Source organism: Rana temporaria, chromosome 9 (assembly GCF_905171775.1).
Source record: "Rana temporaria chromosome 9, aRanTem1.1, whole genome shotgun sequence".
NCBI lineage: Eukaryota > Metazoa > Chordata > Amphibia > Anura > Ranidae > Rana > Rana temporaria.
In genome coordinates this window covers 148,862,883-148,878,897 of record NC_053497.1, presented here as the reverse complement: position 1 = coordinate 148,878,897, position 16,015 = coordinate 148,862,883, and positions in this window count along the sequence as shown.

Below are 16,015 nucleotides of genomic sequence, written 5' to 3'. Positions count from 1 at the left end.
TGTGGCATGGTTAAAATGGACTGTGGCCAGCAAAGAAGGGGGAGGGACATTGGGGTATAATTTAACCTCTTCAGGTACGTGATTTTGCGCAGGAGGGCCACCCTGCCGCAGTGAATCTGTGTGGGGTGGTCCAGAAAGGGGTTAAAGATTTACCTGCAAGCAGCTTTGATAAGAATTATCTCCACTTGGTGGTAGAAGAATTACATAATAGGGTCAGAAGCACAGCCAAGAATGTACTGCCCATTAACTACTTCCCACCCACCTGCCCGCAATGTACTTGTACGCTGTTGCCTCTTTCTGGGTTTAAAGCACATGTAATGATTCATGGCTGGGACCTGCTGATCATCTGCATTCAATCACAGCCAAGAGCCCTGTGTTTACAATCAACACAGGGCTTTGTGCAGAGGGAACGATCTCTCTGTTTCTTCTCCCAGCAAAGCAGAGATAAGAAACAAATAGATCTATAATAAAAAGCAGCACACGTTACAAAAAGAATTTGTGTAAGTTGGTAAAGAATTTCAACATGGTGGTATAGTTGATGGTAAAGTTGCCACACATAACGGACACCTGCATCTTCCCATACCTGAAAGCCTTCCAATTTATTCAGTTCTGCATACAAAGGGTTGCACCATATCGACTTGGGCTAATCCAATGTGAAGTGGATGTGGTGTGTGTGTGTGTGTGTGTGAGCTAGGGACCACAGTGGTGTGCATGCGTGCATTGTCCGTGTGCCATGATGAATGTGTGTGTTTAATGTTCAAAGATGTCTACTGTGAGGTATCTCCTGACTGCTGTTCCCTCAGCAGACGGGGTAGCCTCAGTTAGGAGGGGATTGTGTGGTTCGGGGGTCAGGTCATCACGTAGGTCAATCTCCAGGCCCTTTCTCATGGCGTAGTTGTGCAGAATGCAACATGCACCGATGATCTGGCACACGCAGTTTGGGGAATACAACAGGGTCCCCCCCGGACTTATCCAGGCATCGGAAACGGGACTTCAGGAGGCCAAATGTGCATTCCACCACTGCACGGGTACGTATGTGTGCAGCATTGTAGTTTCTCTCTCCTCTGGTTTGGGGATTCCGGTATGGAGTCATGAGATGGGGTCCAAGTGCATATGCAGAGTCACCTGCAAGGGAAAAGACAGGAGGATGTTAGTCATGCATGTGCCCCTCGTGATGTCTGCATCAATGGGTCGTTCAGTCATGCCTGACTCCCATGTCACTCACCAACCAGCCAGCTGTTCCCGTACACGTTCTGTTCAAATTCTGTTGGGATGTTGCTTTGACGGTATATGTAGCTGTCGTGGCTGGACCCTGGGTGTTTGGCACGGACGTGCCATATGAGGCATTGGGCATCGGCTATCACCTGTACGTTGATGGAATGCCACTGCTTTTGATTGCGGTATATGTGTTCTGTGGCACGGGGGGGCCGTAGTGCCACATGTGTGCAATCGATGGCCCCCACGGTGCATGGGAATCCTGCAATCATGAAGAAATCCTTCATTGCCTTCTGCCGCAGATGCTCATGGGTGGGTCTGATGAAGTGGTGGGACATGCGTTTGAGGATTGCGGGGAAAACCTGGTGCACACATCTGCTCATGGTGGATTGTGACATCCCAGCCACAACTCCACTTATACGCTGAAAAGATCCACTGGCGAGGAAATGCAGTGTTGCCAGTACCTTGACCAGTGGCTGCACTGCATGTGCACGATGTGTCTTGCTGGTGATGTCATCATGCAGGTTTGTGGCTAATTCTAGGATGGCATCAGGGCTGAATCTGAAGATGCAATACACCTCTGAATCACCCATGCCAAAGACATCCATGCGCTTGCGTTATATCCTCTCCCGTGCCCTCCTACGAGTCAGTGGACCCATTAGTAGTGCTAGGACCACGGCTGCCCCTGGCATGTTGGCACACAGATGTGTTGTCCTGAAAGTGGGGTTGCTCAGCTTCCTCAGCTCGTCCGTAACGGTGCTGCTGTAGCTGCTCTCCAGCTGACCTGTGCACGTCTGGTGCAGAGATAAACCAGCTTTTTGATGGAATAACTTTAGGCCGGACGTACGACTTACGCGCACCGCGCGTAGCCTGCGTCGGGTGCACGTACATGCGTGAATCGGCGTATCTCCCTCATTTGCATATTTGAATAGGAAATCAATGTGAGCGCAAGATGCGTCGAGTGTAAATATGCGCCCACGACACTCCGGCGTAGGAAAGTTTAGTCGGTAGGAGGAAGCCTATTTTCAGGCGTATTTCGTTCTGTGGGTACGGCGCATAGATACGACGGCGCTCATTTACACTTACGCCGCGTATCTGTAGATACGCCGGCGTAAGTCTTTCTGAATCTGGCTAAGTATCTCACAAAAGTGAGTACACCCCTCACATTTTTGTAAATATTTTATTATATCTTTTCATGTGACAACACTGAATAAATGGTACTTTGCTACAATGTAAAGTAGTGAGTGTGCAGCTTGTATAACAGTGTACATTTGTTGTCCCCTAAAAATAACTCAACACACAGCCATTAATATCTAAACCGCTGGCAACAAAAGTGAGTACACCCCTAACTGTAAATGTCTAAATTGGACCCAAGTGTTATTATTTTGTGTGGTCATCATGATTTTCCAGCACTGCCTTAACCCTCCTGGGCATGGAGATCACCAGAGCTTCACAGGTTGCAACTGGAGTCCTCTTCTACTCCTCCATGACGACATCACAGAGCTGATGGATGTTATAGACCTTGCGCTTCTCCACCTTCCACTTGAGGATACCCCACAGATGCTCAATGGGGTTCAGGTCTGGAGACATTCTTGGCCAGTCCATCACCTTTACTCTCAGCTTCTTTAGCAAGGCAGTGGTTGTCTTGGAGCTGTGTTTGGGGGCTTTATCATGTTGGAATACTGCCCTGCGGCCCAGTCTCCGAAGAAAGGGGACCATGCTCTGTGTCAGGTCACCTGAGGCCAGATGACAGATGCACACCGTTGAGGTCAGGAGTGCACCGCTTAGGTAGTGGACCCTACGGCTGACTGCTGTGGATGGAACTCTGGGTGGTTAAGGGAGTCAGGTCCACTGGAGCACCAACAGGGATCCCACAGGGAGCTAGAGCATAAGATTCCCCAGGGCGCGCAGTCTAAGAGCCAGCAGGTGTTCACCAGAGCCTCTAGTGGTAAGGATGGACTGGGCTGCAACTGGCTCCAGGTTGCAGCCACCAGAGTCTCCCAGCTCACAGTAGGCTACAGGAGGATAAGAGGGGAAGCAGCAGACCAGGATAACGAGAGATAGTAAGGGGACAAGCCAAAGGTCAGGGCGACTAGCAGACAAGGATAAACATAGAACACACCAGAGGTCAGGGTCACAAGCAGGCAGGGATAGTCGAGAACAAGCCAAGATCGGTAAAACGGAGACAGACGTAGAGCACACGGCAAGGAAACCAAACACACAATAGCTTAACAAACAATGTTAATCTGAATAGAGGGAGGAGTGAAAAATTGACTTTGCAGGCACTTATATATAAAAATACAAAATCTTTAATGATGCATAAGAAACAAATATAAAAACACAAAATAAATTAAGTTGATAAAAACACAGTATGGGATAATTAGAAACAAAGATAGTGAGCCGTGCTGAGTGATTCTGATGATATGGATCACTTGAAGGCCTTCGGTTCGCACTCGGTCCACTCTTTGTTCAACCCTTTAAACATGTATAGTGTTCCACAGATGCTCTACTAGTTTCACGGATTTAATCCGCTTCATCGGGAGCTTGGAACTGCAACATAAGAAGTATGTATATCAAAAACAGAGATAATATAATACCAGAATACTGAACACCCGGACCTGAGTGGAAACCCAGACCAGGTCTACAGTATTCCATATAAAGTTTACTCACCATATAAAAATGGTTGATTATTCAAATGAGGAGCGCGGGAACAGAGGCACCACCCTGCAGAGGAAACCACCTCCTGACCGACCCAGCCGGGTCAGACACGAGTTTGATTCACCAATCGGCAAGCATCAATAGCATTCAACAGTGTGGAGCAAGCCACATCAGTTACCGCCGCCGCAGCCCTGCTATATTATTTACAGCAATTTATAAAGCCTGGTAAGTTATTGCTACTCTACTGCTTTAAACCTTTAATCACTGTAGAGCCCTAAAACCAATCCCTTATTCCCTAATCATTCCCTAATTATGTCCTTTAATCCTGTCTATTTAGACTGACTTCAGTAACGCTGCTGTTCCTATGTGTTACACCTATTCCAGCAGCTTCTTTTGTAGACAACTCTCTTTTTTTCAGGTAAATATCCTTTTAATTTTTGGTTTAGCTAAAAATAAATTTATTTTTCTTCCCCCCCTTTCCTTTTCTTAATTGCTTCTCCTGCCTTGCAAATGGTATTTTTTCAAAATACTGTTTATTGGCCAGTATCGGTTCACCGAACATAGTGTTGCCAATCGAAAATTATTGGCATAATACATATATGTACTTTCTAGCATAGCAATTGTTTGCAATTTTTTCAATGTTTATAATGGGGATCTGTTTTACTTGATGGCCATTTTTCATCATCATTTTTTATCGCACGGCAGTTGACTTTCTGTAGTTAGGAGCCTGTGATTGATTATCCTATTAAAAAAAAACTTGTTTCTTACTATTTAAACGAAATCCCTAAACGCAGCTTGGTTGCTACAAACTTTTTTGGGTCCACAGTAGTTGTTAGTTCTACTTTATGCATGTTTTTTTTTTTTTGCCAGTGCCTATTATTATGATTACTATCTTTAAATTATTCATTGCAGTACCAGTGGTCCCCCTTAGGTTAATCCAGGATTGGTCCAACAAGGCTTTATTGATGCTTGCCGATTGGTGAATCAAACTCGTGTCTGACCCGGCTGGGTCGGTCAGGAGGTGGTTTCCTCCGCAGGGTGGTGCCTCTGTTCCCGGCGCTCCTCATTTGAATAATCAACCATTTTTATATGGTGAGTAAACTTTATATGGAATACTGTAGACCTGGTCCGGGTTTCCACTCAGGTCCGGGTGTTCAGTATTCTGGTATTATATTATCTCTGTTTTTGATATACATACTTCTTATGTTGCAGTTCCAAGCTCCCGATTAAGCGGATTAAATCCGTGAAACTAGTAGAGCATCTGTGGAACACTATACATGGTTAAAGGGTTGAACAAAGAGTGGACCGAGTGCGAACCGAAGGCCTTCAAGTGATCCATATCATCAGAATCACTCAGCACGGCTCACTATCTTTGTTTCGAATTATCCCATACTGTGTTTTTATCAACTTAATTTATTTTGTGTTTTTGTATTTGTTTCTTATGTATCATTAAAGATTTTGTATTTTTATATATAAGTGCCTACAAAGTCCATTTTTCACTCCTCTCTCTATTCAATACAATCAGGATGTGGCACTATGTTACTCAAGGATGATTGATTGCCATCCAAGGGCATATGCAATCAAATTTCTAAACAATGTTGATCAGCAGGGCTGGCTTGCAGTGCACAGGTTAATATAGAGTTCCCTGATAGGGGTATTATATCCCAATGCTACCAGATGTTACTGTCCGAACACCTGAGGGCATACTCATGTAAGGCACTTTCTTCTTGGGAGAGGGACCTCGGCCAGATTACAGTTGACCAATGGGAGGAGGCTCTTCAGTCCCTAACTACTTGCTCTCTGAATGTGGCGCAAAAAGTTTCCCAATTGTATATACTATTAAGAGTGCACTACACTTATACATCTTCTGTGGCGCTGCCCGAAGCTACACAAGTATTGGAATCCTCCTGGATTACTCATGTGGGGAATACTCTAGTTATGGAAAAATATATATACCAGCATAGGGGGTGTCTGGGCAGGTTTGAGTGGATATGGTCAATGTGGCATGATACGCCGGGTTTGAGCCCCAGGGAACTTACGATGTTTATAGGTGGGAATGGTGCCGTGATGGAAGGTGAATTTAGTTGACATGTATCGTGGCGGGTTGGTATAGTATCTGGTGGAGTGGGGAGGATGATGGTTATGGGTGGAGGGCAATTGTCTATACATGTATACTGTACATTTCATTGGGTCCATTGTCTTTTTTTGCATTGGAAAGTATTGCTGTTTTTTCGATATGTTCAATAAACACCTTTTTTGATAAAAAAAATAAAAAAAAAGAGTTCCCTGATAGGGCCTGGGGTGGAGCCATGCTTGGAGGAGAGATTACTTAAGCAGCCAGTTGAGAATGATCCAGTAATCCAAGTCCTTAGTCTGCTTGTCTTCAGCAAACTGTTTGCAGGCTTTCTTGTGCATCATCTTTAGAAGAGGCTTCCTTCTGGGATGACAGCCATGCAGACCAATTTGATGCAGTGTGCAGTGTAGGGTCTGAGGACTGACAGGCTGACCCCCCCCCCCCCCCCACCCCTTCAACCTCTGCAGCAATGCTGGCAGCACTCATACGTCTTATTTCCCAAAGACAACCTCTGGATATGACACTGAGCACGTGCACACAAATTCTTTGGTCGACCATGGTGAGGCCTGTTCTGAGTAGTACCTGTCCTGTTAAACTGCTGTAGGGTCTTGGCCACCGTGCTGCAGCTCAGTTTCAGGGTCTTGGCAATCTTCTTATAGCCTAGGCCATCTTTATGTAGAGCAACAATTCTTTTTTTCAGATCCTAAGAGAGTTCTTTGCCATGAGGTGCCATGTTGAACTTCCAGTGACCAGTATGAGAGAGTGAGAGCGATAACACCAAATTTAACACACCTGCTCCCCATTCACACCTGAGACCTTGCAACGAGTCACATGACACTGGGGAGGGAAAATGGCTAATTGGGCCCAATTTGGAAATTTTCACTTAGGGGTGTACTCACTTTTGTTGCCAGTGGTTAAGACATTAATGGCTGTGTGTTGAATTATTTTGAGGGGACAGAAAATGTATACTGTTATACAAGCTGTACACTCACTAATTTACATTAGGGTTGTCCCGATACCGATACTAGTATCGGGGCCGATACTGAGCAGCTGTACACTCACTAATTTACATTAGGGTTGTCCCGATACCGATACTAGTATCGGGGCCGATACTGAGCATTTGCCGGAGTACTTGTACTCGCGCAAATGCTCCCGATGCCTGGCCGAATACTTTTTTTTTTTTTTTTTCGAGTGCGGGTGGTGTGCGGATGGAGTGCGGGTGGAGAGGGGGCGGAGAGCGGAGGAGAGCAGTCCTCGTATGGAGGAGAGGAGAGCTGCTCCCGCCTAGTCCCCTAAGGCAAAGCCAAGTCAATCCCCCCCCTCCTCCCGCTGCTGCCGACATCTAGTTAATATGCGCTGTGGGAACACAACAGCTTTCATTTGAATAGCAGTGTGTTCCCCGCCGCGTCTCGTCATGTATAGACACTCCCCCTTGCCCAGGATTGGACGGGTGATCTGTCTATCAAAGTGCCCGGGCAAGGGGGAGTGTCTATACATGATGAGGCGCGGCGGGGAACAGACAGCTATTCAAATGACAGCTGTTGTGTTCCCCCAGCGCATATTAACTAGATGTCGGCAGCGGCGGGAGGAGGGGTGGGGGATTGACTTGGCTTTGTCTTAGGGGACACAAGGCTGCATCTAAGGACATGGCTGCATCTAAGGACATGGCTGCATCTAGGGACATGGCTGCATCTAGGGACATGGCTGCATCTAGGGACATGGCTGCATCTAGGGACATGGCTGCATCTAGGGACATGGCTGCATCTAGGGACATGGCTGCATCTAGGGACATGGCTGCATCTAGGGACATGGCTGCATCTAGGGACATGGCTGGATCTAGGGACATGGCTGCATCTAGGGACATGGCTGAATTAGGGACATGGCTGCATTTAGAGACACAAGGCTGCATTGGGGACAAAGGGCTGCATTTGGGGACACGTGGCTGCATTTAAAAAAAAGTATCGGTATTCGGTATCGACGAGTACATGAAAAAAAGTATCGGTACATGTACTCGCTCCTAAAAAAGTGGTATCGGGACAACCCTACTTTACATTGTAGCAAAGTGTCATTTCTTCAGTGTTGTCACATGAAAAGTTATAAAAAAAATATTTACAAAAATGTGAGGTGTGTACTCACTTTTGTGAGATAGTGTATATGGGGAAACTATGATTGCAGCCACTTGAGGCTCTAACACCAGCGCAGATAGCAGGGGCGACAATGGGCACCCCTGCCGTGTGCCCCTGTAAAGTAGGAAAAAGGCTGTAAGGTCCTCATTTATCTGTAGTCTAGCCATGGGGGGCAGAATATAACAGTCGGACCCACTTAAAGCGGTTGTAAACGCGCGTAATTTTTTTTTTTTTTTTTTTTTTTTTTTACACCTGCAAGGCAAAAGCCATAATGAGCTCGTATGCACCGCATATTAGCTCATTATGAAATACTTACCTCGGAACGAGGTAGGGAACTTACCTGGTCCACGCTGAGCCGAGCGTGTCTTCCGGGTATCGCCGCTCCAGCGCTGTGATTGGCTGGAGCGGCGATGACGTCACTCCCGCGCATGCGCGCTGGAGATTTCTTTTCCGGCATGGGTCGGCGGGGCTGGCCCTTCAGCCGAGGATCCCCCCCCTGCGCATGCGCCGCTGCATTGCGAGGGGAATATATCCTAAACCGTGCAGGTTTAGGAGATATTCTTTATACCTACAGGTAAGCCTTATTATAGGCTTACCTGTAGACAAAAGTCAAAAAAGTGGGTTTACAACCACTTTAATAAACCTATCTGCCAGGCTGTAACGCCCCAACACTTCCCACAGGTATGTACATTTGATGCTGTTAAAGACCTTGGCAGCGTCAAGGGATAAGATTGCACAATTACCCAGGTTATCAACTGGTAGCTTAAGGTTCAAAAATAACTGATGTTCAAAGCAGTGAGCCGTGCTCGAATAAAGCTGGATTGATCACTATGAATACGTTTAGAAATAACTTTTGCTAGGCGTGTCGCCAGTACCCATACTAATGCCCCGCACACATGATCGGAAATTCTGACAAGAAAACCATGGATTTTTTGTGATGGAATGTTGGCTCAAACTTGTGTTACATACACACGGTCACACAAATCTTGACGGAAATTCCGACTATCAAGAACGCGCTGACGTACAAGACAAGCCAAGATCAATGAAGTTCAATAGGCAGTTCGGCTCTTCTGCTTGATTCTGAGCATTCTGAGTTTTTTTGCATGTCGGAATTGCATACAGACGAGCAGATTTTCAGATAGGAACTTTTTCCATCTGAAAAATAGAGAACCTGCTCTCAATCTTTTGTTGGCGGAAATTCCGACAGCAAAAGTCCGATGGCGCATACACACGGACCAAAAGCTCACACCGGACTTTTCTTGGCGGAAATTTCCGATTGTGTGTATGCGGCATAAGAGTTTTTAAATCAGTTGTCAAGAGTGAAATGGGCCTATAGGAATCGAGGGATAGACTGTACTGAATTATCACAGCCTCGTTCATTGAAGGGGGAAGGTGTCCCAGCTCCAAGGCATCATTAAATACCATTTATAATTTAGATAGAAGAATATCTGCATACCATTTGTAAACATTTCTTGGCAGTCCATCTGCCCCCCAGGGATTTCCCTTGAGTGGAGAGAACAAAGGATCCAAGAACTCATCCACAGTAAGTAGGAGCATTCGGCAACCTCCCCTCAGATGGAGTGAGTTGCAGAAGTGGGCATTTGAAAAGGAATGCCTGGATTTCAGTACACAAATTAACACTGGTTAGGCACACATTTAACCCCTTGATTACCCAAGATGTTAACACCTCCCTAGCTAGTGTCAGTGTCTAGTATTATTACTGATCACTGTATTAGTATCACTGGTGATGTCAGTGGCAGTTGGTCAGTTCCCACTCGGTGTCAGTTAGTGTCTGATTGTTCACCGCATCTCAGACCCATCGCCATTAGTAGTATAAACAAAACAAAATCCAGTACAGTTAGATGCTATAGCTAAACCAACTATATACACTTATTGGGATTTATTTTTTATCAAAGAAATGTAGCAGAATACATTTGCCTACAGAGTGCAGGTCTCTGGTGTTCATACAATTGTGCTCATATGTTTACATGGCAGAATTTATGATTTCTTGGCCATTTTTCAAGGAATATGAATGATAACACAAAAATGTTTCTTTCACTCATGGTTAGTGTTTGGCTAAGGCCATTTATTATCAATCAACTGTGTTTACTCTTTTTAAATCATAATGACAACAGAAACTACCCAATTGACACTGATCAAAAGTTTACATACCCTGTGATTGTGGCTTGATAACATGCACACAAGTTGACACAAAGGGGTTTGAATGGCTATTAAAGGTAACCATCCTCACCAGTGATCTGTTTGCTTGTAATTAGTGTATGTATAAAAAGTCAACAAGTTTCATTTGGAGAGGAATCAACAAGGCCTATGATGAAAGGTACACCATTCCTACTGTGAAACACGATGGTGGATCGCTGATGTTTTGGGGATGTGTGAGCTACAAAGGTGCCGGAAATTTGGTCAAAATTGATGGCAAGATGAATGCATGTTATCAAAAAATACTGGAGGAACATTTGCATTCATCAGCCAGGAAGCTGCACATAGGACGTACTTGGACATTCCAACATGACAATGATCCAAAATACGAGGCCAAGTCGACCTGTCATTGGTTACAGCAGAATAAAGTGAAGGTTCTGGAGTGGCCATCTCTGTCTCCTGACCTCAATATCATTGAGCCACTCTGGGGAGATCTCAAACATGCAGTTCATGCAAGACAGCCCAAGAATTTATAGGAACTGGAGGCTTTTTGCCAAGAGGAATGGGCAGCTTTACCATCTGAGAAGATAAAGAGGCTCATCCACAAATACCACAAAAGACTTCAAGCTGTCATTGATGTAAAGGGGGCAATACACGGTATTAAGAACTGGGGTATGTAAACTTTTGATCAGGGTCATTTGGGTAGTTTCTGTTGTCATTATGATTTAAAAAGCGTAAACACAGTTGATTGATAATAAATGGCTTCAGCCAAACACAAACCATGAGTGAAAGAAATGTTTGTGCCATCATTCATATTCTTGGAAAAATGGCCAAGAAATCATAAATTCTGCCAGGGTATGTGAACTTATGAGCAAAACTGTATCACAAAGAGTGAAGGGGCCAGGAGTGGCTGTCGCAGGAGTCAGGAATGGGTACACACGGAGTGCAGGAGTCAGGAATGGGTACACACGGAGTGCAGGAGTCAGGAATGGGTACACACGGAGTGCAAGGGTCAGAAGTACACAGACTATTGTTCACAGTTCAACTAAAAATGACCCTTTGCTTTCAGTAAAAATCTCCTACGAACCCATATCCCCCACAGTACACATCTTCCCCAACAGCCACAATTCCTCCTCTAATACAGATTTTCCCCCTCTGCACAGACACCCCCCTAGGCTATCTTTAAGGGCTGCCCTGTCGTCCTCCTGTTGCTGAACTTCCAGCACTGGCAGATAACAGCTTTGAATCCCCTGGCTCAACTGACCCCAGGGATGGACTGGCCATTGGGACTACAGGGAGTTTCCCAGTGGGCCGATGGCTCAGTGGGCCGGCTTCAGTGACAGCGGACCGCCGCCCCCTCCGCTCCTCTGTCTCTCCCTTTCCGCAGCGCTCACCTCCTCTCCCTGCCCACAGCGCTCACCTGGGGGAAACAAAGAAGCAGGGGGAGGACCAGAGGAGCATGGGGGAGGGGACGGACAGCTGACTCAACAGCTATGGCCTGGAAGTTTCTCACTCCTGCCTAATCTTGTCCCATAAGGGGGGGCACCAAACTGATTCTTTGCCCTGGGTGAAATAATGTCTAGCTTCCCCACTGGTACTGCCTATAAGAGTACCAGTACCAGCCGTTCTACTCTAATAAAGTAGAACGGCTAGTGGCTACTGAAGGGGGAGAGGGGGCTTGGGTGGCCGGGGGGGTGCGGGAGTTGTCCGGCCACCGTGGGAGAGACCTGTCAAAGTGGGCCAGTCTGGATGAAGTCCAGGGCCACATTTTTGTCCCAGTCCAGCCCTGACTGACCCAGTGGGGAAACGCCCCGTCTTCTGCCCTTTTCTCCATTGAGAAAAGTTTGGATCATCTTTACTGCAGCTGAGCCCAGAGACCTAAAGCTGTTAACCCCCACAGTGCCAGAAATTCAGCAGCAGTGGGGCATACTTTATAACAGCTAAGCAATGTAACTAAAGCTGTAGAGGAAAAACCTGTTTTTCAGCTTTTGATATACAATATACTTCCTTTAAGATATATGCACATTTTCTTTTTTTAATGACATTTCCACTTTAAACTATATTTCAGCAGCAGTCATCCGATTTTAGACAAGCACAGTCTTTCCAGCTCTATGCATCAGTTAGAGGATTGAAGCAATGACTTAAAAGAACCATACTGTATGCATGAACTAGTTGCTTATAATGTGCCAACATCTGTGCTACCTTTTAAACCGTACCTAAGTGGTGGTGTGGTATTATGAAGGATTATGTATAATGTTAATCATTGTCACATTACAACAATTCATTCTTTGTGTCAGGCTTTGCATGTGGAATGGAAGTGAGGATCAAGCACCTAGCAACATTGTACAGCACAGAACATTATGCAAAGTGCCATTACTCATATCAAACCAACAAATGTTTTCAGCTTGCAGGATCATATTCAACTGGTGTAATCTTAAAGGGAATGCATTGTGGTTGCATACATAGGCCCGGATTCGCAAAGCACTTACGCCAATGTATCTCGAGATACGCCGCGTAAGTGTAAATATAAGCCGTCGTATCTATGCGCCGGACTCTGAAACCAAGATACGCCTGAAAATAGGCTTCATCCGATCAACGTAACTTTCCTACGCCGGCGTATCGTGGGCGCATATTTACGCTGGCCGCAAGTGGCGCTCCCATTGATTTCCTATTCAAATATGGAAATGAGGGAGATACGTCGATTCACAAATGTACTTGCGCCCGGCGCATAATATACGCGGTTTGCGTAAGTCGTACGTCCGACGTAAAGTTATTCCCCATATATGAGGCACAACTCATGCTAAGGTATGGACCAGGGAACACAGCCGTCGTATTTTACGTCGTTTACGTAGTACGTGAATAGGGCTGGGCGTAGGTTACGTTCACGTTGTAGGCAGTGGTCCGTCGTATCTTAGGGAGTAGTTCCGACGTGATTCTGAGCATGCGCACTGGGATACGTCCAAGGGATGGCGCATGCACCGTTCGTTTTAAGTACTTGTATAGCACTCGGCCCATCATTTGCATGGGGTCACGCCTCATTAGCATGGCTCACGCCCACTTCCACCTACGACGGCTTACGCCGAGGGAACCCAGCGCAGTTTGGGAGGCAAGTGTTTGTGAATTCGGTGCTTGCCTCTCTGCGCTGCTTTGGCGTAGCGTATATTAGATACGCTACGCCGGCATAAATATGCGCCAATGTATGTGAATCCGGGCCATAGATTTTGTCTTTATTATGGTCAGCATTCATTTACATTTTTTTTTTTTCAGGTAAATGTGAAATATTAGATGCAAGCAGAAGGAGGTATTTTCACATGCTTTTCGGGGCTCATCTATTTTATTGAAAAAATCCAATTGTATACAGTGCTCAAAAGCTTAAGGTGAAACTTCACCTATTAAAAGATCCTTAGCCATTCTTGTCGATCCCCAACCTTTTAGAGAATTGAGTATTGTTCAGGCAATTCTTACAACATGAAAGATTTTTCAAGTAATGCCCCGTACACACGATCAGATTTCCCGTCGGAATAAACTACGACGGGTTTTTGTGACGGAATTCCGCTCAAGCTGTCTTGCATACACATGGACTCACCAAATTTCGACAGTCGAAAACGCGGTGACGTACAAAACTACGACGAGCCTAGAATAATGAAGTTCAATGCTTCCGAGCATGCATCGAATTGTTTCCGAGCATGCATGTTTTTTTCTCTGTTGGAATTTCATACAGATGAACGGAATTTCCGATTTTATTCAGTCGGAACATGTTCTCATTCTAAGTCCATCTGAATTTCCGACGGAAAAAGTCTGATGGGGCATACATACGGTCAAAATATCCGATGAAAAAATTCAGTCTGACTTTTTCCATCGGAAATTCTGACCGTGTGTACGCGGCATAAGTGTATATTGGGTTGTCAAATATAACTATTGTTTGTATTGCTATTATAATTCTGATGGTATAAAATGACAGTGTATGCTAAGACCATAGTATCGATGCACAACAAAAATGATCAGGCCACATCAAATGCGACATATTCATTTGAATTGCACCGCACCACAACTACAGGCAAAACATTAGACTCACAGTTGGGGCACAGTATTCACATTCAATCAGCCCATTCAGCTTTAAAAAACAAACAAAAAAACAGGCATTTAGGAGGCGGCAACATTGTTTTCTGAATACCTGTCAGTTGCGCCTGTACTCCTTTGTGAAGAGTGATCCACCACAGATCATCCTTCACAGAGCAACTCAAGAGTAAACAAGACTTTAAAGGAAAACCATAAACCATACTTTAAAGGAAAATGTTGTGCAGTTACACACAAAAAAAAATTGATGCAGACCCCTTGATAACGTCCTATTGGACAAAACGCATTGGGGCTGGACAGTTGAAACTGACATCTTGCCATTGTGTGGCTGTTCTTGTGAGTGATTTTTATCTCTCTCTTTTTTTTTTTTTTTTAATATGTTGGTTTTATCATTGGAACATTAAACCTGCTACACTATGGAAAATCCATCTGGACTCCTGGTGAGCTTTTTTTCAATCTCAGTTGGACTCCGTCTAGAGCCATCTGCGTGAGTCGAATGCTGTGATACATCCAGAGAGATTTCCACATATGTTATAAGGTGCATGTGCTGCTGTAATGGCAGCCATTTGTTCCGGTGAGTTTGTAATTCACTTGATGGTGGTGGTTCATCCATTTGGACTCAATCTGATATATACCTTCAAGTTCACTGGAGTGGTAGCATCGCTTTTATTTGTTTCACTATTTCATACATTTGGACTATGCTTTTAAATCTTATGAAGGTGTTTGTTTATAGACTGTGACTACCATTATCAGTCTAATGATGTGAATATCATCACTTTCATTTTTTCACTTTTTAATGACGCTTTGGAATTTTATGTAAATATATTGTTTTTGTGCACTTTTTGAACCCATGATTGCCATAATCAGTTTTATTATTTAGACAATATCACTGTTCTGACGCTACACCGTTTACTTACAAAATTATTTCCAAAAAATACAAAGTTGAAATTAAACACATTTTAAGATACATGTTCCGAACTATGGGGTCTGGGTTTATTTTGTTTGATGTTAAAAGGAATTCAATATCTTAGTGTGGCCTGTGTGTCATTAACCTTTGTAAATAGCTCAGTGCTAGAGACCGACACACACAGTTACTATGGCAGCAGAATGGCTCAGTCTGTCTCTTGCCCTGCAGGCAGGATGCTAATAGATGGAGCTCTAACCACAGTCATTGATGATGTCAGCCTGTAATACCCAGCTGTCAAACCTGCGTTCTCATAAAAAAAAAAATATTATGCTTGGAGAGACAACAAGACATTAATTTAGGCCTCATTCACACAGGATTCTATTGCAAGCAGCGCCAAGAACCCAGCAGATTCCTATGACTGGATGCAAAGTGTTGACGCCAGTAGCGGCCCGTCCATAGGGGGCGCATGGTCCCCCCCCCCCCAATCACAAAAAATGTAAAAAAATATATATATATTTTTTTAAACTGGCCCTTTAAGAAAAAAAATAGAAAAAAATAAGTCCTCCAGTGCACTGTGTTCGAGCGCCGGACAAAGTGCTTTATGGGAAACGCCACGTCTATGCAATCATGTGATTTCAGACATGGCGTTTCAATTTGCAGGCTTTAAACTGGCTTTGCGGCGCTTTCCATCCCGCCACATAGTTTCCGGAGCAGCGCCTGTAGTGTATACTTGGCTGGGTGAATGATAGACATTTGCACCGCCCTAGGACATGGACGGTGCTGTCTATCATAGTTACGTCA